At 44.0% G+C, this 26,959-nt stretch overlaps 1 long non-coding RNA gene across 1 annotated transcript in view; it reads right to left on the reverse strand.

Moving 5' to 3' along the window:
* Positions 1-26,959, reverse strand: part of LOC148900552 (uncharacterized) — a 68,513-nt gene that overhangs the window by 22,062 nt on the left and 19,492 nt on the right. The window lies entirely within an intron of this gene.

Genomic DNA, 26,959 nt, shown 5'->3' on the forward strand with positions numbered 1-26,959 from the left:
TAAAAATAATGACAAGAATGGAATCAAACAGAAGTCTAATAAAGGAACGGTGGGGGATCCCACAGGTGTGGTGAAATGAATTGTAGCTTGTTTCTGTTATTGTGTTGGAAGCGGATGTCAAACTAAAGGCCTGGGAACCAGAATTGGCCACAATATCATCTTTGGTGCCCCGCGAAGGCGCTATATGCACGTCAACTTCATTGCTGACTGCCTTCACTTTTTAAGTGATTCAGATATGACATATTTTAACTATCCCCACTTTTTAAATAATACATTAAAATATTATAAATGAATTGGAACATTTTGAACTAACAATTTATTGGATCCTGATTTCAAACATATGGACTAATTTATTGTGAATATGTGATTATATTAGCTATTCATACTTTCATGTGGGTTCATAGCCTGATTATAGTTTGGTGAATTTAATCATAGTGGCCTGCCCCACTGCTCAAGGACTGTCCTAAAGGGGGATATTCTCATACATAACATTTCAGCATGAGTGCTCAAAGCAGGAATTAATTACAATAAACGGCATCCAAATCTGTTGCAAAGCAGACATCTTTGTATTGCCGAAACATATTATATATAGTGACATTATATATACTGTATGATATATAGTGCAACAATAGAAAAATCACGAAAAATCCATACTGGAGACTACCAATAGGATGAAGCAGTCAATAATTTTATAGTCCCCTGACATGGCCAGACTTAACATTTTGTAGTATTTTTCATTAAATCATCGGGTGCTTTGTCCATCAAAGCAAAGCGCTTTGATGGACAACAATCACCCAAATGGACAAAAATGGACAAAAATGTGTTTGAAACAGAAGGTCCATAAAAAGGCTGTTGGTGGTGTCAAGACATACTTTTTTATCTCTAAGGAAAAAAATCATGATATAAATTTCCATTTGATCCTCCTTATATATGGTCCCCCACCTATGGCGGAAACACAAGAAGCATTATCAAAAACGTACCATAGCACTTGGTGGAAATTTGGCTACCATTGTGAAGGTTTTCTGTCTCACTATACTCTTCCCATTTAGCATTTCAGTACATACAATGTGCTTTACATTGAAAATCTTCTGAAAACATGCATACGGTGGAGTTAGATATGTTGATCAGTGACTGTAAAAAAAATGTGGGATCTCTGTTATAGTTGGTGGGATGCACACGGTCTTGCTGCTATTTCCTGCATACGCTGCGGTTGAAAAATCTGATCAGGGTTTAGCTATTCAAACACACCTCACTGAACTTAACTGAGCTGAGCTTTCATTTGGAGGTTATCAGGTTCAATGTCTCCAAGTCAATTTCTAGGATGACAGCAGAATTGCACCATGAGTGTTAAAGGTTGTGGATTTGTGTGTTGGATCTCAGAGTAGAGACCCGAGGCGTGTACTGTTTTGGACAAATTTCAACCTCTGAAGATAGAGGACACTGATTCGCTGTGGCGACCCCTTGAAGGGAAAAGCCAAAAGGAAAAGAAGAAGTGAAAATGTGCAAAATGAATATGAGACCTTGTGTCATGAAATGACATCATCAGGTAACCAAAAATCACACAAAAGTAATCCTTAGTCATCAAGCTTTCGAAGTTTGGAAGAAGTGTGGTAACAATTGTGTCTGCATTCACTGCCTACCGAGTCATTATGAAAAGGGGACTTTTGAAGATCAGGAGTCCACTGCATTATCTGTCTGGCAATGCAGATGTGTACCCTTATTATCATTCTTTTCTTTTAATAATTACAAAAAAATGTTTCAATTTCTTCATCCCCCTCAAAGCATATCTTATCGTCTGATGCTATTTTTTTGTACTATGTACATGTGACATTATATCCTTACGAAACATGCAACGTGATATCATTATTATTATGTATTCGCAAAACCTGTTTCCGGAGTCAACATATTATACGATATGTACCCCGCCCCCACCCCCAAGCATAAGAACTTTTTTTTACATTTCTGGCATTTCAATTCCATTTATTTTTGGCATTCTCGAATATTCAACTAAAAGTAGAAAAACAGAAACCCACCTACTGCGATTAAAATTTCACATGGCACCTTGTTATCCAGGTAGGTAGGATGGCCCGGCCCGGCCCAAATCAAATTAGATTCATGCCAGTTAAAGAACCCCAAATCTACATATAGTTGGAGATAAAATGATTGACAGTGGAGATCATTAAAACAGGAAGAAAAACAATTGTTCTCCCCCTCAGCCTGAATATGAATCATGTAACCAACTTGGATGTGTGAATGTGCAGACAGGACTCTCTGGAGAGGAGACCAAGTCTCCTTGGTCTCTTGTTTGACGTTCTCTCTCTCTCTCTCTCTCTCTCTCTCTCTCTCTCTCTCTCTCTCTCTCTCTCTCTCTCTCTCTCTCTCTCTCTGTTTTCTTTGTATTTGTTTATTTTGGCAGAATGCATTGATTTGACTTTAGAAAGACTGAGGAGTTTGTATAATGGACTGTCACATAGTGGCACCATGCGTTGTCTGCCATTCCATCAGACGTCCTCTCCTTCTATTGCTACACGGCCACTCTTTTCAACCCCAAGGAGATGCTGGCCACTGGCCAAGCATCACTGAGTGTATTTGAGTGCATGTGAATAGGTAGCCTTTTGTTTGTGCATGTATTTTGTGTGGGAATATAGGAGGTACTTCTGAGCTAAGAGCCATGCTTATTAACATCCCAAGTGCTCTCCATTTTCTCTATGTTTTCACTCTCCTGTGCACATACATCATCTCAGCTGCCCATCTCGCAAGTCTGCTCATCATGGTTGAGATAAAAATTGTGATGGGGCGCAGGAAAGAGAAGTTGGATCAAAGTTAACAAACTAAACAGAATTTCAGGAAAACCGTGAGCTGAGCCCTCCTGCTGTTGACTTTGCTTGATGCTGAGAGCAATCAATACACTCAAGTCAGAGCATCACCTCAGTTTGTCCCTCAGATGTGCAAAAGTTTCAGTTTCACAAAACATCTCAGCAGTGGTACGAATGTAAGAGTGGCCTAGCACACCTGGTGAGATCTTCTGCACATGAAATGTCACACTACAACCGTTTCCTTTTTCGTTGTGAGTTTTGAACACACGTTTACTCGTGTTTCTGCTGTTTTGGGTTAGAACTGGCAGTTTTGTCACACACTGTAAGGCACATTAAGTGTCTCCGAAACCTCTCACAAAGAGCCCCAGAATATCGGCGGTTGTCGTTGTGCTTGGGCGAGATGTTATTCTAGCGGCTCGGCTTACTCCGAGTGCTATAATGTCATATAAGTCAGAGTGTGTTAAGGTAGACGTGTGATGACACACCTGAGATGAGGGATAAAGAGACCCACTGCTCCCATCTGAGAAATGAAGGGCACAAGACCACTGCTAGTTTACACACATTGGGGCATGATAATTGGAAACCGGTTTCCTTCCATCTTGTTGAACTACAGTTGAGGCAAAGCCATATTGTTGTTGTTGTTTTTTGAACGGCCATCTTATTATCCATCTCATTTCAACCCTCCGCCCTTCACCATCCGCTTTTCCTGCCCTCCATACTATTCACTGTCCCAGGCATTGGTTGCCCTCTGGACCCACTTGTCGGATTAAAAAGAAGAGGTTTCGGAGGCCATGACATCTGGCACACACAAGAAACAATGGTGCATCCATTCTCCAGCACATAGCAAACAGAGAGAGATGTTCTCACTGAACCAAACCGAAAGAAGCCACGTCAATGTAAGCCGAGCCGGCACCGTTGAGTGGACCCCTTGACTGAGGGATCCTGTTTGATTTAATCCCAATGATGCACCCTGAACGCCTCACGCACATAAATTTCACAGGCATTACGCACTGCCAGTGTTTGCACTGAAGCAACGCAACGCAGAGAGGTAACCCAGTGGGGATGCCAAAGGTTTAGATTTTCCCATGATGGCAACCACTTTCATAGGATAGAGGGCACGTAACCAGGATGGAATCCGGCCCTATTCAATAACTGCTGAAAGGAGAGCTGTGAAATTGTCAGAAATTTTGCTGAGTGTAAACAGAAGACTAAAGGGCGGAATGAGGGGGGGGGAGTCTGGACGAGACGAAATGCTTCCCAGGACTCTTTCTCCATTCCACTAGTCTTCGGTCTGTCTTGGACACTCTTTCATGTATCGCTGCTGTATCACTTTCTCAAATTAATTTTCTTTCTGCCTTTCCCTCTTGCCTGTGAACGAGTCCCACACTGTGAGGACACATTGACCTGCTGTGAGAACATTTGAGCACATGGCATTCATTTCCCCCAACCCCAATATTTCTGACTGACAGACTGATGATAAATACTCAGTTCCTGCAAAAGAAATGTAAATTATTTCCATTGTAAAGATATATTTTTGTGTGCAGAGATAAATGTGAACACCAATAAGAAAACACATCTTCAAAATACCTCTATTTTTGGGGAGTATTTGACATGAGCATGTAATATGTTGGTCACTTGCCCCAATAAGAATTATTCACTGCTCTAAGTGAGCATGACCACGGAAGAATTTCCCTAAACATTTCAGTAGTTGCTAAGGGACAGCTTCAGCTCACTTGAGCATGCAGAACTTGGAGGGAGTAACTAATGTCCTCGCCCAGTGACCGCAATTTCAACAGACTGCTCATGTGCACCAAAATCAACATTTTATTCTACTTCCTGAATACAATCAAACACAGCATGGCACGCCCATTAGAAAGGCTTGATACCCAACGTGGTGTCAGATGTGTTATAAAGTGAAAGCACAAACAACTCCTCCAAACACATTAAAATAAAGTTATGCAATAGCGCACACTTACAACCACTGTACTGTAATACATGGCATTCTTGTGACGTTTTGCAAGGTGGTGATGGCGGTTGCGGATCCCAAAAAGCAGGCAGGAGGGAGCAGGAGGTTGTGTTTGACAAATTGTATTAAAATAAAGTTAATAGGAACAAAATCTAAAACGTTAAAATCATTTGGACAGAAAAATACAAAGCATCAAAAGAAAACCAAGTTTAAAAGTCCGCCAAGGTGAAACAAACACATGCACAGCATACAATGACATACCATTGCATTCAACAAACAATGACCCGACACCGGATGGTCGTGCCGGGAGTCCTTTTAAGTGTCACTAATTGTAACGACCAGAGTTTCTAGTCAGAGACAGAAAAAACAGGTGGCAATGTTTACCACACTATCCCAATGTCATTTATCCAAACAAGGAAAAGGTAACAACAATCACTGAGAAGCCGATGCTGTCTTGTGCTGACCCTGTTTGTCTGCAAACAGGGTCCTACATAAACAACCAGTCGAAAAAAAAAGTGGAGTATTGCCAACCATCACAGACTGATAATAAATATCTGCAGATTTGACCGTGGATTCCATGTACCGACAACTTTTTTTTCTTCAAGGCAATACAATTGTCAATTATTCGGGATATCAAATGTTTGAAGAACATTAATTTAAAAAGGCTTCAATTAAAATTCCTTGACCTCAAAATGAATTGAATGCATCCTGTATCAAGGTCCCGATCTAATACAGTTTGTGACTTCTACACTGCATAGTACCAAATACTGAATAAAAAACCAAATACTGTCAAACTTGGCTGGTAGATAAATAGAACACATCGGTCTTATTACACATGTGGTTCGTGCAGTAAAAGCAATGTGAGCCTGATTAAAAGAAGCAATTAAAAAAATAAGATGGAAAACTCGATTGAAATCACCAAAGCCCGATTGACTTGGTCAGATGCAATCATTTATATGTGTACCTTGTGGTTCCTTGTAGAATAAGACAGCAAATTTAGAACAAGTGATTGAGAAAAGAATAAGAAGAATAAATGAGGCTGCTACCTCTGTTCCTGTGTGTGTGTGTGTGTGTGTGTGTGTGTGTGTGTGTGTGTGTGTGTGTGTGTGTGTGTGTGTGTGTGTGTGTGTGTGTGTGTGTGTGTGTGTGTGTGTGTGTGTGTGTGTGTGTGTGTGTGTGTACGTTTTTTTTTTAATGTAAAGTCAGCACAGGGAGTGAAGGGATGATGATGTAAATGTATTCAATCTAGAATTACATCGGAGAGCGTCCCAGATCAGGCTTGACAACGAATAATAGATAAGAGCTGTTTATGAGGGCAGGTCTATATTTTCAACTATGGGAAAAAAATAACAATGGATGAGGTGTGATCCAGAAAGATCTACTTCAATGAGTTCCGTCTCCAGTCCAACATAACCACTGGCAGTTAGTTCTTCTATTTGGCTGTCTCATCTGTATTCCTGGCAGACCTAATGTTTTGTCCATCTGCTTTAAAACATCTGCGTAAAGCAAGTGACACTTGCGACGAATAGTTCTGCCAATGTCACTTTTTAGCCATATATACCATCTGAGACACAACGACCCATCATCCTAATTTGGAACATGACTTGACGTCGAACTGGTCAGATTAGTCAACTTAAATATATTGAATTTATCTTAAAATGTGAGCAAAAGCAAACAGAGACCTACTCCTGAGCTGAATCATACGGTATTGCACTCACAAAAGCCCTAAAAGCCTTGGTGTATGTCCTTGCAGCGACTGTGATTTCTCATGGGACTGTGGGCAAGGAAGAAAAGCTTGAAATTGCTCATTACAAACCTCTAAAATGCCCTAAAGTACCACATGCTTGCACTAAGAACCTTTTAAAGTGCTTCTGCCATTTTGGTTGCAAATGCTCTGAAAAAAAACAGACCCAAAGAAGTAGATTAATTTGTTTTTTACAGCTGCTTTGAAAGCTGAATCTGTTTGGAAGATCTGATCTGCAACAGTTGTTTTCTACTTGACTTATTACTGATAGTAAAGACCTAAACATGAATTCATCAGACTTGTGATTCTGTCGCTGACTACAGTACAACATGCAAATAGTCTCATTAAACTCCCGTCGTGAAAATATTGTTAATAGTAAACTGTGACTCTTCAAAAGCAAATTGTAAATGGTCAAGCATGTCCTGATACGTTACATTAATAGACCTTGTTGCACACGGCATTCATCATAAGAGTGGTTAGCACACCAGCTTCACAGTGCAGAGGTCTCCGGTTCGCGTCCCGGTCCGGCCTCCCTGTATGGAGCAACCAATTCAGGGTGTCCCCCGCCTCGTGCCCGAAGACAGATGAGATAGGGTCCAGCACCCCCCGCGACCCTAAGGAGGACTAAGCGGTACGGAAAATGGATGGATGGATGGATGGATGTGCAGCATTTTGTATGCAGGGATGGCTGTTTGAAAGTGCTATATAAACACACTTGAGTTGATTTGAGAAACAATGTTATCCTTCATAATTGTGTGTAGTGCTTCAACAAACTTGCAAGTCAGTGATCCTAATTTACCGTTTCAGCAAGTACATTTGCACATGAATTTGACAAGTTTAAGCTAATGGTCAGTTGCGGGTGCGTCAATAAAAATGTGGCAATGGTTTTGGGATGACTAACTGTGCAGTTAAAATTGAAATTATATATAATTTCCGAGAATAGCTTTTTTTAAATGTTATTTTATTGCCGTGCTTTTTTTCTGTTGACATATGTCATGATGATCTGGCATAGGATTAGTAGGCCGATGATGTCCTGTACGATGGCATTCTTCTGCATTGTGACATGAGTTCCCACCTGACCAAGTGTCTATGTGGTCGCTCATGGACACTTGAATCCAGAATCAGATCTGGTATCTTAATTTCCCTGGCTTTATCAGGAAAATGGTTCAAATCACAGTTCTTTAAAAAGCAGGCCGTAAGAGGCTTAGCTGCAGCAGTGCTTTAGCAGCCAAAAGGTCACTTTTGCAAATTGGGTTCATTAATCTTCTAGTGTATGGCAGCCCCAATGGGACACACTTCAGACACAGGCACAGATTAAAATGGAATATCACTCTTAGATTAGCCTAAAAAGAAACTCTTTTATGAAAAGACTCCTCAGAAGCAGAGACGTGGCTCTGTTAAGTCAAATTGCCATTTTGGCTCATATCAAAGAGACACTGAGCGCGACTGCAGTCACAAGAGCGCAGGGTACATCAGACTGCGGCGTCATTTGACTGGGGTATGATTATAGCACCATGAATGGTTACAGTTAGGCATTCCACTAAACCAGTGCAATGGCAGAATTTATATCTCTCTGTTTAATCGCTCAAAGTAAGAAACATCTGTTCACAATGAGGTACAAAAGTTGTCTAACCCCTGCAGACATCATCAGACTTGAAACAGTATCTCTCTACTGAAGAGTAATGACGAGGTAAGGGACTGAGAAAGTAAGTCAGACAATATTACAAGTCATTTGACTTGCAATCTTGTCTATTTATCTCAACATTTTGGGGGAGTTACCAGTATTCACTACATGTAGAAGGAAAATACTTTTAACAGAGTGAACTCAGTGAGACATTTCTGTTGTATTTGATTGGGCTGGGCATTCACTCTCAAGATATAACATAAAGGCGTATACATATTCTGCAGTGAGACCAGCCATGATGTTTGGACCGGATATACTGCCACTGAAGAAAAGACAGGAAGCAGAGCTGGAGGTAGCAGAGATTAAGATGTTGAGGTTTTCTTTGGGAGTTACCAGATTGGATAGGATCAAGAATGAGTATATCAGAGGGACAACTGATATTAGAGGCTTTGGAGAGAAAGTCAGAGAGGCCAGACTGAGATGGTTTGGCCATGTCCAGAGGAGAGTGAGTGAATATATTTGGAGAAAGATGGTGAGCCCTGAACTTCCAGGCAGGAGACAGGGGACGACCAAAGAGGAGGTTTCTGGATATTTTCAAAGAGGACACGACGGTAGATGGAGCGAGAGAAGAGGATGCACAAAATAGGATTAGATGGAGGACACTGATTCGCTGTGGCGACCCCTGAAGGGAAAAGCCGAAAGGAAAAGAAGTAGAAGCCACAAAGCCCATCAAACCCCCACCCTCAGCAACACCCCCCCTGGTGTGTTTCTCAAATCAGTGTTCAGATATGGAGCTTGGGCCTCAGTGAATCACGCATAGAAAAATGTACAATAAAATAAAAGCACCAAGTGTAAATAGTGTTATGGTTTTACATTTCGATTGACTCGCTGAGGATGGCTATATAATTTTGTGTTTTCAGTCTGTATTCTGCCATCATGATGCTTATTAAAAATTAATGTCATAAATGACTCATGAGCTCCTTCTACTTCCAGTTCATTCTTCATCTCTGGCATGCCAAGAATGGCCAGTAGGCCAATGAAAATGCAATGTGACATCGATAGAGCTGTAAAATCGTGGCTCGATAATGTTTGTGTGTGTGTGTGTGTGTGTGTGTGTGTGTGTGTGTGTGTGTGTGTGTGTGTGTGTGTGTGTGTGTGTGTGTGTGTGTGTGTGTGTGTGTGTGTGTGTGTGCGTGTGTGTGCGTGTGTGTGTGCGCGTGTGTGTGTGTGTGTGTGTGTGTGTGTGTGTGTGTGTGTGTGTGTGTGTGTGTGTGTGTGTGTGTGTGTGTGTTTGTATGACTAGTCTTGTGAGGACCACTAACATTTTATACCATACGTAGTCTAGACGGTCTATATATGCATCTGTTAAAGTTTCAGAAAGGTCCTCACAAATTCACCCAAAATTATTTTTTGGTGTGTATTTTCATTTCACTTGGATACACACACTTTTTACTCACTCTGTGTGTTTATCTCTGTGTGTGAGTGTGGTAACTGAGAGAAAAAAATTCATACCACAAAAAGTAACGATATTTTCACTAAATTCACTACAAGGGTGAGGACTTTGAATGTACCCAGAAGCCTCACTCCTGCTGTTATTTCAGTTTCAAGTCCACTTTTTATGTGTTTGTTTTTAAAGAAGTTGAAGTGGGAAATGGGGTGACATTTAGTGTTCAAATGGAACACTAGTTCTTCTCTAAACCTATTAGCAACTGTGGTCCTCACTCCTTATCTGGAGTTATCTGGATCTCACAGAACCATTGAAACAGGAATGTGTGGGTGTGTGGGTGCGTGTGCGTGTGGGTGTGTATGCGTGTGTTCGTGTGTGTTTGTAATTTTTTTTATCTTAAATTTATTCGCTATACGTGTATTTCATGTAAAGCCAAACTTTTACTGCAATAGGAGCACTGTAGCCCCCATCCAACAACCTCTCCCCCCCAAAAAAACAGCTTTCAAGGCTGGGCAAAATAATTTGTCATTTGTCATGAAAATTACATTATCTGGGAGAATGTTGAAAGTTCTTATGAAACAAGCCTTTTACTGCTTTGTACCAATGATCAACTCGAATGCAAAGGAGATTTGAAAATGCTTGCATCATCACACAAAAAGAAAATATTCAAATTATGAACATATATTTCATATTCTATCTACTAGGTGAGTAATGACGGACGTTATTAAAGCGGATAATTGTCTTACAGCACTGCAATGATATTGGATCCCGGGGCTGTTCTGCAGACATAATCAGAGGCAACTGGATGTAAAGTCGCTGAGCAGTGAAATAGGGAGCAGGACTGAACAGACGCACAAAAGATGCTATCAGCACCAGTGGGAGATGCAGGCATTGTGCCGTCTGACCTTTGCGAATGGCACTCAGCCCACCTGTTACCTTATCCTCCCGAGAGACTCTCACTGTCTCTGTCCACCTGCCTCCGGCACCAAACACAAGGTTTACTTCGAAATCTGATAAAGGCCCTGCATCGAGTGATCTCGGCATCAAAAACAATGGGCACTGGGGTGATAATCCTGCACTGGATATCCAGTAAAGGGTTGCAGAGTTTAACTACCAGTCATATACATGTTAAGTCATATAAAAATAATACATGAGGTATAGATGCTTTGTCGAACAATATGTATGGATCAGAGATCATTTTTTGTTGTTTTTTTGTGAATGACATTTTTGTCACATGGCTTTTTCTCCAGTCCAGCATAACCACTGGCAATGTTTGATTAAATTTGCTTGAATGTTTTTTGTGCAACAAGTCTTCTCAGAGTAGAAGTCACACCAATTTAAAAAATGTATCAGGAAAAAGAAAAAACATTGAAATCACTCCAATACAGGAAAAAAAAAAAATTTCAATCACTCCATTATAAATTACATTTTGCAGGATTTTTTTTTTTTTTTGTGAAGGGTGTTTGGGTGCCAATCTGAGGGTAGTCGAGTGGTTGGTACGATGGTTTCACAGTGCAGAGGTCGCTGGTTCGCATCCCGCTCCGGCCTCCCTGTGTGGAGTTTGCATGTTCTTCCCGGGCCCGCGTGGGTTTTCTCCGGGTCCTCCGGTTTCCTCCAACATTCCAAAAACATGAATAGCAGGCAGATTGACCACTCCAAATTGTCCCTCAGTGTGAGTGTGAGAGTGACTATTGTACGTCTTTGTGTGCCCTGCGATTGGCAACCAAATCAGAGTGTTCCCCGCCTCGTGCCCGAAGACAGCTGAGATAGGCTCCAGCACCCCCCGCGACCCTGATGAGGAATAAGCGGTACAGAAAATGGATGGAAGGATGGTCAATGAGTCTATCAGAAATATTTGGTTTGTGCAAGTCCAGCAGTGCAGATTCATTCCATTCAGCACTCATTACATACCGATGTGATGCCAGGAAATGAACTGCCGAAATGACAATAAGCCATTAACATGGATAAAATCCAAGACAGCAACACAACATACCCCAATTTTAATAAACCGACAATGGCCCTGAAGCCTGAAGGCAATTATCATCAATCAATACCAGATGAGGCTTTTCATTGCCTCTTCGGTTAAACAACGTACCTATCCTTTTTATAGCATCATTTAACTCTCAATTAACGCTGGTCCACAAAACAACGTTAATCCACTTCCTGTCCAGCTGTGCACCGCATGTGGCAAAGCTGGCCAGGGAAGAAGTTTGTGAATTCTGAGAGTCTTGTTAGGCTGCAGGCTGCTTCCCTGCCAACCAGCTGGTATCATTGGATCTCTCTTGACCAGGGCACTCAACATGACTACTCCTTTAGGGCGGGCAAATGGGATATAGATTTAGTATTATAAACACCATTTGGAACCGGGTCATTTCAACAGCACTCAGCAATACAGTCTATGAGTATGAGTGTTTTACATAAACACTCATTTAATGAAATGTAAGTTAGAAGACACTCACCCTCCTTGTATTTAAGGAATGGTACCTCACAACATTGCTGTTGTTTTTTTTTTACTTAACTTCTTACGAATCATTGTGCATGTGCCTGTTAAGGCCAGTCCAGCAGAGCTCCAGTGTGCAAGCATCTCTGCTCCGAGATTGCATGCAGAGCAATCAAAAGAAGTTAAATTTAGTACCTCAACTAGGTGACCTGTAGAAGGTGTTTTCGTACCATGTGAGGCTGAGGAATGCTGAAGAATATATGTGTGCTTGCGGCACTCTACCCACTTTAGACAGTAATCACGGCACACTGGTAATATTTGGTTTCATTTTTGTCGTTCATCGTAACTAAGGTAATGCACTGTACTAATTATTGTCAGTCCTAATATATACTAAGACCCTACTAAAGCATGCAAAGGAGAAAATGTGAAAGTAAGGGAGATTAGCTATCTTGAATATCTTTTCTGTGCTCAGATAAACAGGTGTCAATGACTCTACTTGGACAAAATGTAAAATTGAGCACGAAAAAAGTTTTATATTACAGGGGCGTATGAAATATTCACAGTCCACCACCAGATAGATGAAGACAGTTTACAGTTACCCAAACTTCCAGGAGTCAAGTTGTTTAAAAAAGTGTCTCCCCTTTGGCTCAGGCTGATTGCTCTGATCGGGTTTCTCATCTATTGTCTCATGAAAGGCGGTCCATTACTGCATATTAGCAGCAGGGTGGGGAGGGGAGATAAGGCGGGCTGCTGATCAAACACTCAGACAAATCACCAGTGACAAAAACACACATTTGTTGCTCAGTGTTTAACTTTGATCTAACACTCTGCTAAGAGCCAACATCTCAGCCTTTGAACCAGAGCTCTTTAAGTGGACAACTCACACTCTTATTTTTATGGAGATCTATCTGCTCCTTCTAAATGTTCTCGTCTTCTTTACCGCCAATTAAATGGACAAATTCAGTGAGATCGTTAGGCTGCGTTTAGACAATGCCCCCAGTGACCACGAGAGCCTCGTTGCAGGCCACCATGAAGAAAACGGAATAGTCACGAGACAATGAGGGGTGAACGTGACTGGCTGTGACTGCCCAGTCAGATTTATAAAGTGTCAACAAATTGGCAAAGATGAGAAACCTAGTCAACCATAGGAAAACGGTCTTAACGCAACTAAACCTGACAGTAATAGTAACAAAAGTAACAAAAACAAAAGAAAAACCCATTGTGCTACTTTTCTGTCTAACAGGGCTGTCATGGCATGCTCAAACAGTGTAAATGTCACTTTAGGGCATGGATATAGAACCAGAGAGTACAGAATATTGTTGACAGAAAACATGGCAAACAGGGTGGGTAAATTACCCATTACCAACATGTACATGTGGCCTGTTGTTATTGATAACTTTTTTGTTCAAACTTACATCCCCTGATATGTCCATTCATGGTCATAGCGCACTTCATTTATAGCTTCCAAGTCGTTAATCCGTGTATATCGGATACCCATACATACACACATACATCTCTCCAAGCTAAACATTTTGGTGAGTCAGGCTGTGAGTCTCGAGAATCAGAATCAGAAAACCTTTATTCGTTCCACAATGGGGAAATTTGCAGTCCATAGCAGCAATTTGAAAGATGAATGATGAGTGCAGTTTTTTTAGTTAATGTTTGAAAGTGGCTTTCCTGATCAGCTCCACACACAAGAAGAATCCAACATCGATAAAAGAGCACCATTCACCGTCTTGTAATGTGTTTTAATATCACACTTTACTTTCCATCATTGCAAACACAAAAGTGCGTACGCACACTCGAAGATCTCTGTTGAGATTATTTTTTCAGTAGCATAGTAACAGATAAGTGGCTGCTGTGTGCCGAAGCTGTCAACCATGGATCATCTTATTTCCTGACCGGACCTCCCCGCCCCTGCCCCCTGTGTGTTATTACACAGCCCCAGATCATGTGACAGCGGAGGGAGATGACTGGAGCAACTAATTGAGACCGCTCTGTGTGTTGTGTGGCCGAGAACAGTGAGTTGACTGTTTGGAAAGGCAGTCTGATACTCGACCGGCAACCACAGAATGACTCCTTCAAACAATGACCACCACAAAACCATCAGACCTGGCCACATTGCCCCTTTTGCTCTGGGATTCCCCCCTCCCCTAACCTAGAGCGGGGGTATGGGTATGGGATTAAAGGAGCTTTAACACACCTGGTGAAGCATATCATGTGATTGGCGAGCTCTGACTTGATACATAGTGTTGTGGACATATTTTTCCTGGAATTGGAGAACTGATCACAAGCCACAAAGATTTCAACCAGAATGTCCTGCCCTGGCCATTTTGTTGATGATACATGTTACACTGCCTGCAGTTTTACTACAGCAGTGCAGCTCAGAGCATCAACCGGTGTCTTTCAGGGGCATTGTTGAAAGAGGCACAATGGAAAGGCCACGAGCAGCAGCAGCTTAAGCCCACAGGTCCTTAAACAGGAACAACTGTCAGTTACTATTCGCTTTGAGCAGAGCAGTCACGCTGTCGCGCAGCACTATTATTACGACACAGCCCTAGGTCGCACTGAAGCTCCAGGGAAAAAACAATGATCCAGAGTCATCACTTTCAGTCCTGTCACAGCACGGACTATTGTACAGCCCATTTGACGACTCACTGACATTAAAAGCACATAAATCCCATGACAGAATAGCCTCCAGACTTGGGAATTTTCAGTTGTGGATGACAGGGAGTCCTCAATTTCATTTTGCCTCTTATGGCCTTGATACGGTGCATCTCCGCTGTGCATAAACAATGACATATTCACTTAAATGTTTTCAAATACATTTCTTGGTAGTTCCAGGTCTCAATCACTGAGGTGGACAGTGGAATAGGGGAAAGAGATATTTCCACTTGCCACTGCCAAGCTTAGCAAAATAACTCTGGCTTTGACGTCAGCTAAGAACTGACATTTATTTTGGAAATCCGAAAGAGACCTTGCTTTCAGAGATTTTGCTGCATCTCACATGAGATCCATTGGAGACCATGTGAAGCAAAAGTCTTGACCACTACTCGGGCAAGTGGCTGTCTGATCATGATTAACCCACAATATGTGAGACTTGTTTATATAATCAGTACCATCAGAAGGGACTTAAACATACAAACCAGGTCAGTGGCCAATATTCTATATACAGCGAATGATGAATGATAATCGGTCACCAAAGCCTGTGGATTCATGTTGCAATTTATTCTAAAAATCAAGTACTCAGTATGAAAAACACATAACAAACTGATCAATGAATTGTATCACTACCCAGAGATGGATTTTGCCGTTTGTACAGAAATTGGTGCTGTTGCCATCTTGCTGTTCTGCAATGTATGTGACCCTCATTTGCAGGTAGAATTTGGGTCGTTTCCATGTAACCTACACTGGAAAAAATGACAAGTACTTCTGCAAAGGGATTCAAATGTTTCTCGTTGGAAACGGACAACCCGTTGAACCAGAGAAAATGAAAAATTGAGGCAGCTCGAGTTCAATCATATATTACGCACACATTAAGTGCAGCTGATTGGAGGCATATCAATATCAGTTATTTGTGTGGGATTTGAGAGCATTACAATATGAATAGTCTGTCATGTGCTTCATTTGCCACTTCTGATGTGGCAGATGAACCTTTATTGAGTGTGCAATCGCCTAGTTTCCACCTCATGGTAATTTTCTTTCATTTGTTTCTTTACCCACATACCATGCTCAGATTTAGAGGGTGTGTTCACTTACAGACCAGAACAAGACAACAACAGAATACAAATGCACTGCTAACACACTTCTACGGTTACTTCTTTTGGCTATTCAGATGTACAACAAGCTCACAACAAGTTTAGCACTGTTAGTAATGTTTTCAATTCATAACATTCTGCCCAGCTATATGTCACCAGCACCTCTGCTTTTCACTCTTGTCACAAATCGCTATGTAGCCTTTCAAAACAAATGTTCAGCCTGTGGTGTTTTTAATGCTGACGTTGGAGGCTGAGACCAGAGAAAAGAAAAAAGCAACAGGGATAATCCCTGAATGTCATCTTGTCATCATGCTTGCCGCTTCCTGTGTGGCAGTCAATCAACTCTTACCTCACGCTTGCATTACGTTGAACTATAAGGTAATGTCTTGGTTGTCCATTGCGTGATCATAACCATTGAATGTCGGACAGCGAGCCTCAAGAGGAAGGGTAATGATTGAAGTCATCATTGCATTGGCCTTGCCATACAGCCTTCAGACCTAATGAGTGAATCAAATTATTGGAGGGAAGTGGCATGGCGGACAGTTCCACCTGCAGCCAGGATAATGTCTCCTATTTGTGGCCACCCCTCCTTCTTCATGACCTCTCATCCTCCACCCCACAACCCTCAAGCACTTTCTGTATCCATTTAAAGTGATGTGAACAGGTTGCTGTTTTACAATGACTGCACATATTCAAAACAGCACACTTGGAGCTTGGCACGCAAGTGAGGGCAATTAGAGCAAAATTAGAGGTACAATTCTGATTCATTACGGAATTATCGTTGTCATGGAGCATTCAGTACCACCATAAAAATAATCACATCCTAATGGGAGCAACGTGGTGGCGCAGCTATTAGGATATGCAAATTTTTCCTGAACCACTCTGGCATAATAAAAACTACAGTGGTTTCTGTTGGTTCTCTTGGGGGACCGGTCATGTCAGCCAGCTATCAGAACACCCGTTAAGACACGCATTTTGAGTCTTTTGAAATCATTTGATTAGACTTGTAATTTACTTGAATTCCCGCCAGAGTTGGCTTCGGGTTTTCAAGTCATCGTTGGGTAAAACTTCAACAATGACTTCATCTGTGGTACAAACTTCAGTGTTGTGTATATCCTTGCTGTTGACTTTTAGGAAAACTATCATTGCAAAATATACAAGTGTCTGATAAATGCGCTCCAGAGAAGTGTCGGTTTAATGGAGGGATCATGCACCATTGATGTATTGGAGGAACACAGCGTATGAATCAAACAGGGAAACAGAGACTGCATACGAATCAAGGCAGGTTCCCTCCCAAAGCATTTTGTCAGCTTACCATCATTTATTATGATGATGTATGGCTGCTCTTTACATCCTGACTTGATATTCAGGCTCATGCGAGGTGTGGATCATTAGGGAAAGCTTTTACCATTAATAAGCCGGTTTTGTTTACATGACTAATACGCCAAGAAGCAATGAGGTTGAAGCATTTAGAGGAGGGCATTCATCTTCCCCACACGATTTAACACCAACCACAAGCTATTGGTATTTACTGGGCAATAGAGAAAACACTGGCGTGGACATATTTCATTTAGCACATATGATATTTGAGGAAATAATGTTTAGAGTAATTGTAAGTGGTGAAAACTGAGCAGCTGTATTCGCACCAGATACCAGTGTAGGCATCTGATGATGTATGAAGAAGTAAATTACCTTCTTGTGACTCTGCTTAGGTAGGAGGCAGTTCTTATCAGACTTCGACATGTCCACCCAATGGTAAACCAGCATATAGTTATCACTCTCCAATGATAAGACAGGTTGTGCCTCCTATACAATATTTACCAGTGATGTGCGGTGAGGTTCATGGCTGGTGAGGCACTGACGTCATCACAGTCAGATTTACAAACATATGAACTCTACAGAGTAGCTTATTCGCCATTTGATTGGCAACAGTTAACATGTTTTGTTTAAAATGTGTTGTCAGAATTCTTTATATAAACTGCAGCATAGAAAAAAGAATTTAAAAAACGTTATTATCGTGTTACCTTTACTTATAAATGGAGTCCATGCGCCGCTGCTCCTTCTGAAGAAAGGCATTGATACCTTCTTTGTAGAAGCCTTCATTATCTTTCTTCAGTTTTAACAATATCTCTATTTCTTTCAATTTAGATATGTAATCTTCCATTCTCAAAATATGGCCGAGGAAACACGAAAAATTGACTGGATGGTTGCACTTAACTTGCTAACTGTTTACTGTAGCTTGCTGTCACTAACTCTATTATTCTGCAGCCGAGGAGTCGCAAGAAGAACCTGTAATCACCAGCGCCCCCTGTCATGAGGCATGAGAACTGTGTGCCTCACCTATGCACACAGTTTTGATAATAAAATAAAATAAACAATGTAGTACAGTGTTTATAATGTAAAGTGACTTTACATTATATCGACCCGCTAAACTGTATAAATTTAGTTTTTATACTAAAAGTGTTTGAACACTTTAATAGTGATATGCAGAGAGACAGCAATGCGGTCTCACTGCAGAGCAAGCCAGCACAGTTAGCATAGTCATTGCGCAATCAATGGTGAGGGTCAGCCAGCTGTTGCCTCACCGCTCGTCTCTATGGTAAATGTGAAAATTCAGCGCTTTTAAAAAAAAATCCAAAAATGGTGAAGTTAAATGGAAAAGAACTTTAAAGTACAAATCACTAAATAAATATAACTGTTGAATTTATTTTTTCATTTGATTTCCATGATGACAGGTCAGGCACGGCCTCACCTGCCTACCCTGACTGCACGTCACTGGTATTTACACAGTACAGGCTCCTTTAAAACTTTGGGGTATAGCATATATGGCTATAGTTTGAATTAAAAAAGAAAACATGTTTAAAAAAATAAAAAATAAATCTGGTGTCATGATCTGGTTGGCGACCAACGGGTGGCGCTGTCGGCCCCACCTGCACCTGCACAGGTGCTGGTCGCTACAATCAGTGACACTTAAAAGTACACCTGGCACAAACATTCGTTGTCGGGTAATTGTTAAATGTCATTGTATGCTGTTAAACGCAATTGTATGTATTGTGTGCAGTGCATGTGTTTGTTTAATCTTGGCGGACTTTTAATCTTGGTTTTCTTTTGATACTTTGTATTTTTTCTGTTCAGATGATTTTGATGTTTTAGATTTTGTTACTGCTGACTTTATTTTAATACAATTTGTCAAACACAACCTCCTGCTCCCTCTTGCCTGCTTTTTGGGATCCGCACCCGCCATCACCACCTTACAAAGCGCGACATCTGGAATGCATTAACATTGTGAATTTCTTCCGGCTCTCCATTTTCAGCATTACTTTGCCAGTTTACAACCACAGGGTTATGAAACCTATCCCAGCTGACTTTGGGGAAAAGGTGAATGGCACCCTGATCCCATCAGTCACATATCAAGACAAAATGTGTTTATTTTCAAACAAAAAGCTGTGCCATGGCATGTGTAGCATGGTGGTATACTTGCTACTGATCAAGTAGCAAGAGCATGCCCTGGAAGTAGAATCGTGGTCACTAAGCCATATTAAACATCAGTCTTAAACATTATTTTTCCTTTTTTCTTTTTGTTATTATTACTTTGGTGTGTGCGCGCGCATGTGTGTGTGTCTTGTTGAGTGCCTGCATTTGGTTTTATCATGAGAATGATCTAAAAACATCAACAGAAACAACCCAGTAAATTCAAGTGAGGTTCTCCCGAGTCAACTAAATAAGTTGAGAAAAAAAAGAAAGAAAAGAGCAAATACTTAGGCGTGTATTCAATTCTTCGGTGCACCACAGATCATAATATTAAATTTGTTATAGCAGCCACGAAATTTGTTTCTTCCTTGAAAATCATGACAGTGGTTGTGGCTCATTAAAATTATGTGTGGTACTTCAACAGGCTGTTTCCTGATAAGCACCTCATCACTCGCAGTTTGTTCATTTCAGCGACTTAATCTGGATGTGCAAGTCATCCTCCAAGTGTACAGGTGTGAGTCACCTAGTATTTTGAGGCTCTTAAAAAAACATAGGCCTTAAGCTACAACGCATGGAAAAAAAGCTTCCCTTCATGACAGCAAGAAAGATAAAAAAAACACACCAACAACTATAATAACAACAACAACAACAACTGAAATCCCTGATTTGATCTTTATCTCTATGTGACATTGTGATTGTAGATAAATACATTGCAACGTTGGACTCCTCTCGTATGGTTCTCCAGTGCTTATCGAATCTTTTCCAATGTGTATTATTGCTATGAAGCTTTTTTGGCAGCTCCTTTCGGCCCATGTGTTGTTTTCCCTTTCATTTGCAACCCAACTATACATCTCCAAACCAAACCAAACCAAACCATGTGCTGAAAAGGTGCTTGTTAAAAACGTTTGATCAAAGGTTAGCGTAAGCAGATGCTTCATTGGTCCTTTAAAAAATGGAAGGTAGCGAACTTTGCTACCGTGATGCAATGGAAGAAAGAGACAAATTTATGATTGTGTTCGTTATATGAATTGAAACCAGACGATTCGATTGGGATCAACTCTGTCAATGGTGAAGGAACACACATTAAAACTTTTCCTGCTTGTCTAAAGTTTGAATGAAAATCGTTCAACTCTGGCTCCATCGAGGGGATTGTTCTGGAAGACAAGTTTCAGTAGATTGATAACAGAAGAGGACAAAGGTAATGCCAAGCTATCAGATGTCGCATCGGGCAACCGTTCTTAAACTGGAAAGGAGATTTTTTTTCCCCATCAGAGCTAAAAGGATTCTGTATTTCAACATCAATGGGTGAAACAGAAATGCATCTATTTTAAAATGGTGGATCATCAGAAAAAAACAGTAGTTTTTGACTGATGCCTGATCAAATCCACATGTTGCTTACAGCCAGCAAAATCCCGACGTACCAGAAATACATACTGTAATTGATCAGATACAACATGGAGCACAGCATAATACAAATTTTTCCACACAGCGGGATCATGTTCTGCTCCTCTGTCCTTGAACACAACAATGATCATCTCATTTGTACATGCATTGTAATATATATGTAATCAAATATCGACACTTTTCTAATTGTCCTGTTCACTGCTTGAATGTAATTCTTACAAACTGTAATTTTACCAGAAACAGGATTTCACACTGCACAATGAAACTCCATAGGTATCAGCAGGCCGGGACGGCGTGACAGACACCCCTGCCCCGCCCCTAAAAAAAGGAGAAAAAAACTCTTTGATTGCCTATTGATTCCACAAAATAAAAGTTCTGAGGTGTCAAAGTGCCACAAGATAGTGTAACTATTCCCATCAGTTTGCCTTGGTATGAATGTCTTCAACCACAAATGCAGCAGAGATTCGTTTAAAGCCCCATTGGTATATAGACTGTGATTTAGCTCGGTGCAAATCAGTGTAACTTAATTTGCATTCTTACGGTACAAGAATATCCACAATAGCTTTGGCAACTTTCCTTGTTCAGTCATGTATAGACTATATCATGGAGGCTTTATTACAATCATTGAGGGGAGATGTCTGAATGATAGTGGGAAAGAAATCCATCAGGCTCAGGACGCTAATATCTCTTTTGAGTCTCTGAGTGACAGATTGCAATTTTGTCATTGCTCTTCCTGTAATAGAGCAGGGTGAAGGAAAAAGTGAGGTGAAAAGAGGCCATGTAGGGATTTGTGTGTACAAGCTGACAGTTGACTGAGATAGTTACTTAGCTCGAAGATGTGATGAAACAGTAGCATGTGTCTGTCCACTTTATGGATCACTGGGATTATTTTAGAAATGCTTGCATGCCTCGGACTCAAGTGGGAAAGAGAGAAGCTTAACTTGTCATCCCTTTAGAGAACGATGTAATTAACAGAGTCGGATGAGTAGCTCAAGCTCCACAGACAAACAATCAGAGTGGCCTGGTTTCAGAACAAACGTGTATGTGTGGTAGATGGGGTGGCGGGGTGCGGGTAAAGCAACAACAAACAATATGATGTCTATTTGTCCTTGGGAACAACCTTGTATAGATTCCACCATAAGATAAAATGTATTTAAAGCTATTGTCCTTTCATTTAGAAACATAACTTGAAGGCAAAAGTATCTGTATATGGACACCAGCACTGTTTTATTTCAAATGCATGTAAAGGTCAGGATGCATTTAGCTCAGTCATTTTTGGAGGAATGGAAAGGAGGAATTGAAGTGCTAACGTCAGCGGTGGCGGGGAGCCCTGCCGCACTTCCTCCTGTGTCCCTCGAGGATAAATATTTGAATCTGATTATCCGCGTTATTTCTGTCTCAACCAGTGACGTTGTCTGGCAGCACGAGTGGAATACACATTAAAACGCAAGATCAGAGTGGCGTATCCTAAACCTAAGACCGTGATGGAGATCTGAATCCTTTTACAATGCATGGCTACATAATGTTGGACTATTTTATGACCAGGAAAAACAAGTCATCATGTGAACGTGGTGATGCACCACCATGTGCACTTGTGAAGCATGTTTAAATAATGAGTACTTTCATATATAGAAAAGGACAATGACAGCAGTGTGCTGGACATTTTTAGCACTTTCTTTCATTTCGTGAGTAACATTCTTAATTCGAGTAAATACTTTTCAGAGACTGTTTTCTTTCTTATCTTGTGTAATCTTGTCTTGTTTTTTTTTCAGAAGTAATTTTAATTGCATAAAAATGCTTTATGTTGACATCTAACACAATTCCACATTGACTTGCCAATACTGTATATCTTCCACATGACCGAATATAGGAGCATCTCATAATAACTCACAATAACCACATGGCATACAAAGGTGATCAAGTGTTTATATAGTGAGGGGGAGCAAGCAACTGAGCATCTTTTCAGTCATGGCCAAAATGTCTGGAAATTTGTACTCGCATAAAACATTAACGGAACATTGCTACAATTCCATACTACATTGTTGCCGGTCTTTGCATTGTTGTGAAGCAATTACAGAATTTTCAAACGTGCATCATTTGTTACGACGCTCGAGTGCAAGGAGGCAGAACTCGAGCGACGGAATCTTGGCGATAGGGAAGGACCCGAAATACACGGCGTGACAGGCTTGGATGGATCAAGAGTCTTTACTGGAACATGCATCAAATAATAACAAACAGGGAAGAGTGGAGGAAGATAACTAAATGACAGCAGACCTGGCAACACGGAAGTGGAAACGGCAATGACCAAAAATACTCAGACGGAGACGGTACTGAGCGACAGACAGATATAGGCAGAAGGCACAATCAGTGAATGACAATCAGCTGTGGGAACCCAGGTGAATGATGATTGGAGGGGCCGTCTCCCAAGATTGGCGGAGGAGGTGACAGGAGGGGCGGGGCGCGCCCCGGATGGCAACGAGATGTGACAGTGCCCCCCCCTCAAGGGACGCCTCTCGGAGGCCCACCAGGTTTGGATGGGTGAGCCGCATGGAACGCCCGGGTGAGGGATGGGTCGAGGATCCAGGAACGTGGGACCCATTGACGTTCCTCAGGTCCATAGCCCTCCCAGTCGACCAGGTACTGCACTCCTCTGCCCCTGCGCCTGGAGTCCAGTATCTCCCGCATGGTGTAGACTGGTCCGTCGTCCAATATCCGGGGGGGGAGGTGGGGGGGCGGGCGTGGGGGCTAAGGGGCTGGTCTCCACTGGCTTGAGGAGGGAAACATGAAAAACGGGGTGGATCCGCATGGTGGGTGGGAGCCGGAGCCTCACCGAGACCGGGCTGAGGATGGCCTCGATGGGGAAGGGACCCGTGAAGCGTGGGCCCAGCTTGGCCGAGGACCCTGCCAGCCGAAGGTCCTTCGTGGATAGCCAGACCTCCTGCCCGACCTGGTAGCTGGGTGCTTGCCGCCGATGGCGGTCTGCCACCCGCCGGTTCCGGGATGCGGTGCGTGACAGGGCGTCCCTGGTCTCCTTCCAGACTCTGTGGGCCCGTCTGAGGTGATGATCGATAGACGGGACCTCCACCTGGCCTTCCTGTGTGGGAAACAAGGGCGGCTGATAGCCACAGGCGGACATGAATGGGGACCGACCTGTGGCTGCGGAGACCAGGGAGTTGTGGGCGTACTCCACCCAGGGTAGGTGCAGGGCCCACGACGCCGGGTTGTGGAGGCACACGCACCGGAGGGCCGCCTCCAGGTCCTGGTTCTTCCTCTCCGTCTGTCCGTTGGTCTGGGGGTGGTAACCAGACGACAGGCTCGCCGATGCCCCTAGGGACCGACAGAAACGCTTCCATACCTTGGACACGAACTGCGGTCCCCGGTCCGACACGATGTTCGTCGGAATCCCGTGGAGACGGACGACATGGTTAACCAGGAGTTGAGCCGTCTCGGTGGCGGACGGCAACCTGGTTAACGGAACGAAGTGGGCCGACTTGGAGAATCGGTCCACTACGGTGAGGACGACCGTCTTGCCACGGGAGGGGGGAAGGCTTGTCACGAAGTCGACGGAGATGTGGGACCAGGGTCTGGACGGAACCGGTAGGGGCTGGAGGAGTCCGGTCGGGGGCTGGTGGGAGGCCTTTCCACGGGCGCAGGTCGGGCAGGCCTTCACGAAGAGGGTGATGTCCCTCCTAAACCCCGGCCACCAGAACCGTTGGGCGATGAGTTGGATCGTCCTGTTGACCCCCGGGTGGCAGGCTATCTTAGATGTGTGCCCCCAGATAAGCACTTCAGTGCGTAGAGGGGGGGGGACGAACAGGCGATCCTTGGGACAGCCCCTGGGGATGGTGGTAGTTCCCTGGGCTTGCTGGACTTTTCTCTCAACCTCCCACCTCAGGGCGCCCAGGATGCGCTGGGCCGGCAGGATGTTGGCGGTGGTCTCCTCCCTTTCTGCCGGCTCATGGATACGGGATAGGGCGTCGGGCTTGGTGTTCTGTGACCCTGGGCAGTAGGTGAGAGAAAAGTCAAAACGGGTGAGGAAGAGTGACCATCGGGCCTGCCGTGAGTTAAGTCTCTTGGCCGACCGGATGGCCGCCAGGTTTTTGTGATCCGTGTAGACGGTGAAGGGGTGTTTAGCTCCCTCCAGCCAGTGTCTCCATTCCTGCAGGGCCAGGACGACCGCCAGCAGTTCCCGATTGCCGACGTCATAATTGGCTTCGGCGGGGCTGAGCCGGCGGGAGAAGAAGGCGCATGGGCGTAGCTTCTGGTCGGTGGGAGAGCGCTGGGAAAGGACGGCGCCTACTCCGGACTCGGATGCGTCAACCTCGACCGTGAACGGGAGCTCCGGGTCGGGATGACGCAGAACAGGGGGGTTGGTGAAGGCACGACGGAGGCGGTTGAATGCCCCCTCAGCATCGGGAGTCCACTTGAAAGGGAGCTTGGTGGACGTGAGGTTAGTGAGGGGGAGTGCCTTCTGACTATACCCGTGAATGAAGCGGCGGTAGAAGTTGGCAAACCCCAAAAACCGCTGAAGCTGCTTGCGCGTCTTTGGGATCGGCCATTCCACCACCGCTTTGGTTTTGGCGGGGTCGGCCCTGAGCTGCCCCTGCTCCACAACAAACCCCAGGAACGACAGAGAGCGGACATGGAAGTCACACTTCTCTGCCTTCACATAGAGCCGGTTTTGCAGGAGCCGCGCCAGGACCCGTCGGACGTGTTGCCGGTGTTCTTCTGCAGAGCGAGAAAAAATAAGAATGTCATCAAGGTAAACAAAAACAAAAACATTGAGGAAGTCCCTGAGCACATCATTTATCAAATTCTGGAATACGGCAGGCGCGTTCGTGAGCCCGAACGGCATCACCAGGTATTCAAAGTGCCCTAAAGGTGTCTTGAAGGCTGTTTTCCATTCATCCCCCTCACGGATACGGACCAAATGGTAGGCGCTACGCAGGTCTAATTTTGAAAAAATGGTGGCGGACTGAAGGGGCGCGAAGGCCGAATCCATGAGGGGGAGAGGGTATTTGTTGCGGATGGTGATGTCGTTCAGGCCCCGGTAGTCAACGCATGGGCGCAGGGATCCGTCCTTTTTGTCGATAAAGAAAAACCCTGCGCCCAGCGGGGAACGCGACGGGCGAATGAGTCCCGCCGCTAGAGAGGAGTCTATGTAAGTGCTCAGGGCTTCCCGTTCCGGTTGTGAAATGTGGTAAAGTCTGGAGTCCGGTAATGGAGCCCCTGGCTGCAAGTCAATAGCACAGTCATACGGTCGGTGGGACGGCAGGGATTGGGCGTTGTCTTTGCTGAACACCTCCCGCAGGTCGTGGTAGCACTGTGGCACGCCTTTGAGGCAGATGGCCTCGGGCGGGCCACCGCGGGAGGGGTTACGCCCTGCCGTAGCCGACCGCAGGCAGTTTGCGTAGCAGTAGGGGCTCCAGCCCTGAATGGTGGGGCCCTCCCAAGAAATGGATGGGTCATGGGCCTTGAGCCAGGGGAGACCCAAGACCAATGGCGCGTTCCGGGAGGGCATAACAAAAAATTGGCGGTGCTCCACATGGTTGCCTGCCACTCGGAGCTTAAGTGGGGCCGTGAGGTGGGTGACCCGGGCTAATAATCGGCCATCCAGGTCGACGATCTCCTTAGGGGGAAGGAGATCTATAAGTTGGCAGTCCAAAAGGTCGGCCAATTGGGGGTCGATGATGCACCCGTCGGCCCCCGAGTCCACTAGTGCCCGCACTCTTTGGGAGCTGGAGGGGCCAAATAGTCCACTTTCCAGCTCCAACCGTGTGACTCGTGTTGTGGACTTAGCCCCCAACGGACGCCGTTTCGGCGGGGACTTACATTGGCCGTGGGTCCTAGGCTGGGGGCCTCGGGTGCGACGAGCCCTCGGGTTGGCGCGGTCGTCTCCCCCCCCTATCACCATAGGTTCAAGGAGTCCCTCCTGGGGCTGCGCGCGGTCGCTGCCGGGTGTGGTCGACCGAGGTCGGCTTCGGGGTACCTCGGGCCGTCGGTCGCTCAGCTCCTTTCGCCGCTCTCGGAGACAATGATCCAAGCCGATGACAATCTCGACGAGGTCGTCGAAGGTGGTGCCGGCGTCGCGGGTAGCCAACTCGTCCTTTAGGTCGGAATTCAAGCCGCGACGAAACACCCCCCTCAACGCTCGGTCGCCGTAGCCGCTGCCAGCGGCCTGGATCCGGAAAGCGACGGAGTATTCTGCGGCCGAACGGGCCCCTTGGACGCAGTCGAGGATTCTCCCTTCCGCCTCGACCTCCGTCACTGGATGGTGAAACACCCGGCG

Source organism: Hippocampus bargibanti, linkage group LG03 (genome assembly GCF_051943395.1).
Source record: "Hippocampus bargibanti isolate YZ-2025 linkage group LG03, ASM5194339v1, whole genome shotgun sequence".
Classification (NCBI taxonomy): Eukaryota; Metazoa; Chordata; class Actinopteri; order Syngnathiformes; family Syngnathidae; genus Hippocampus; species Hippocampus bargibanti.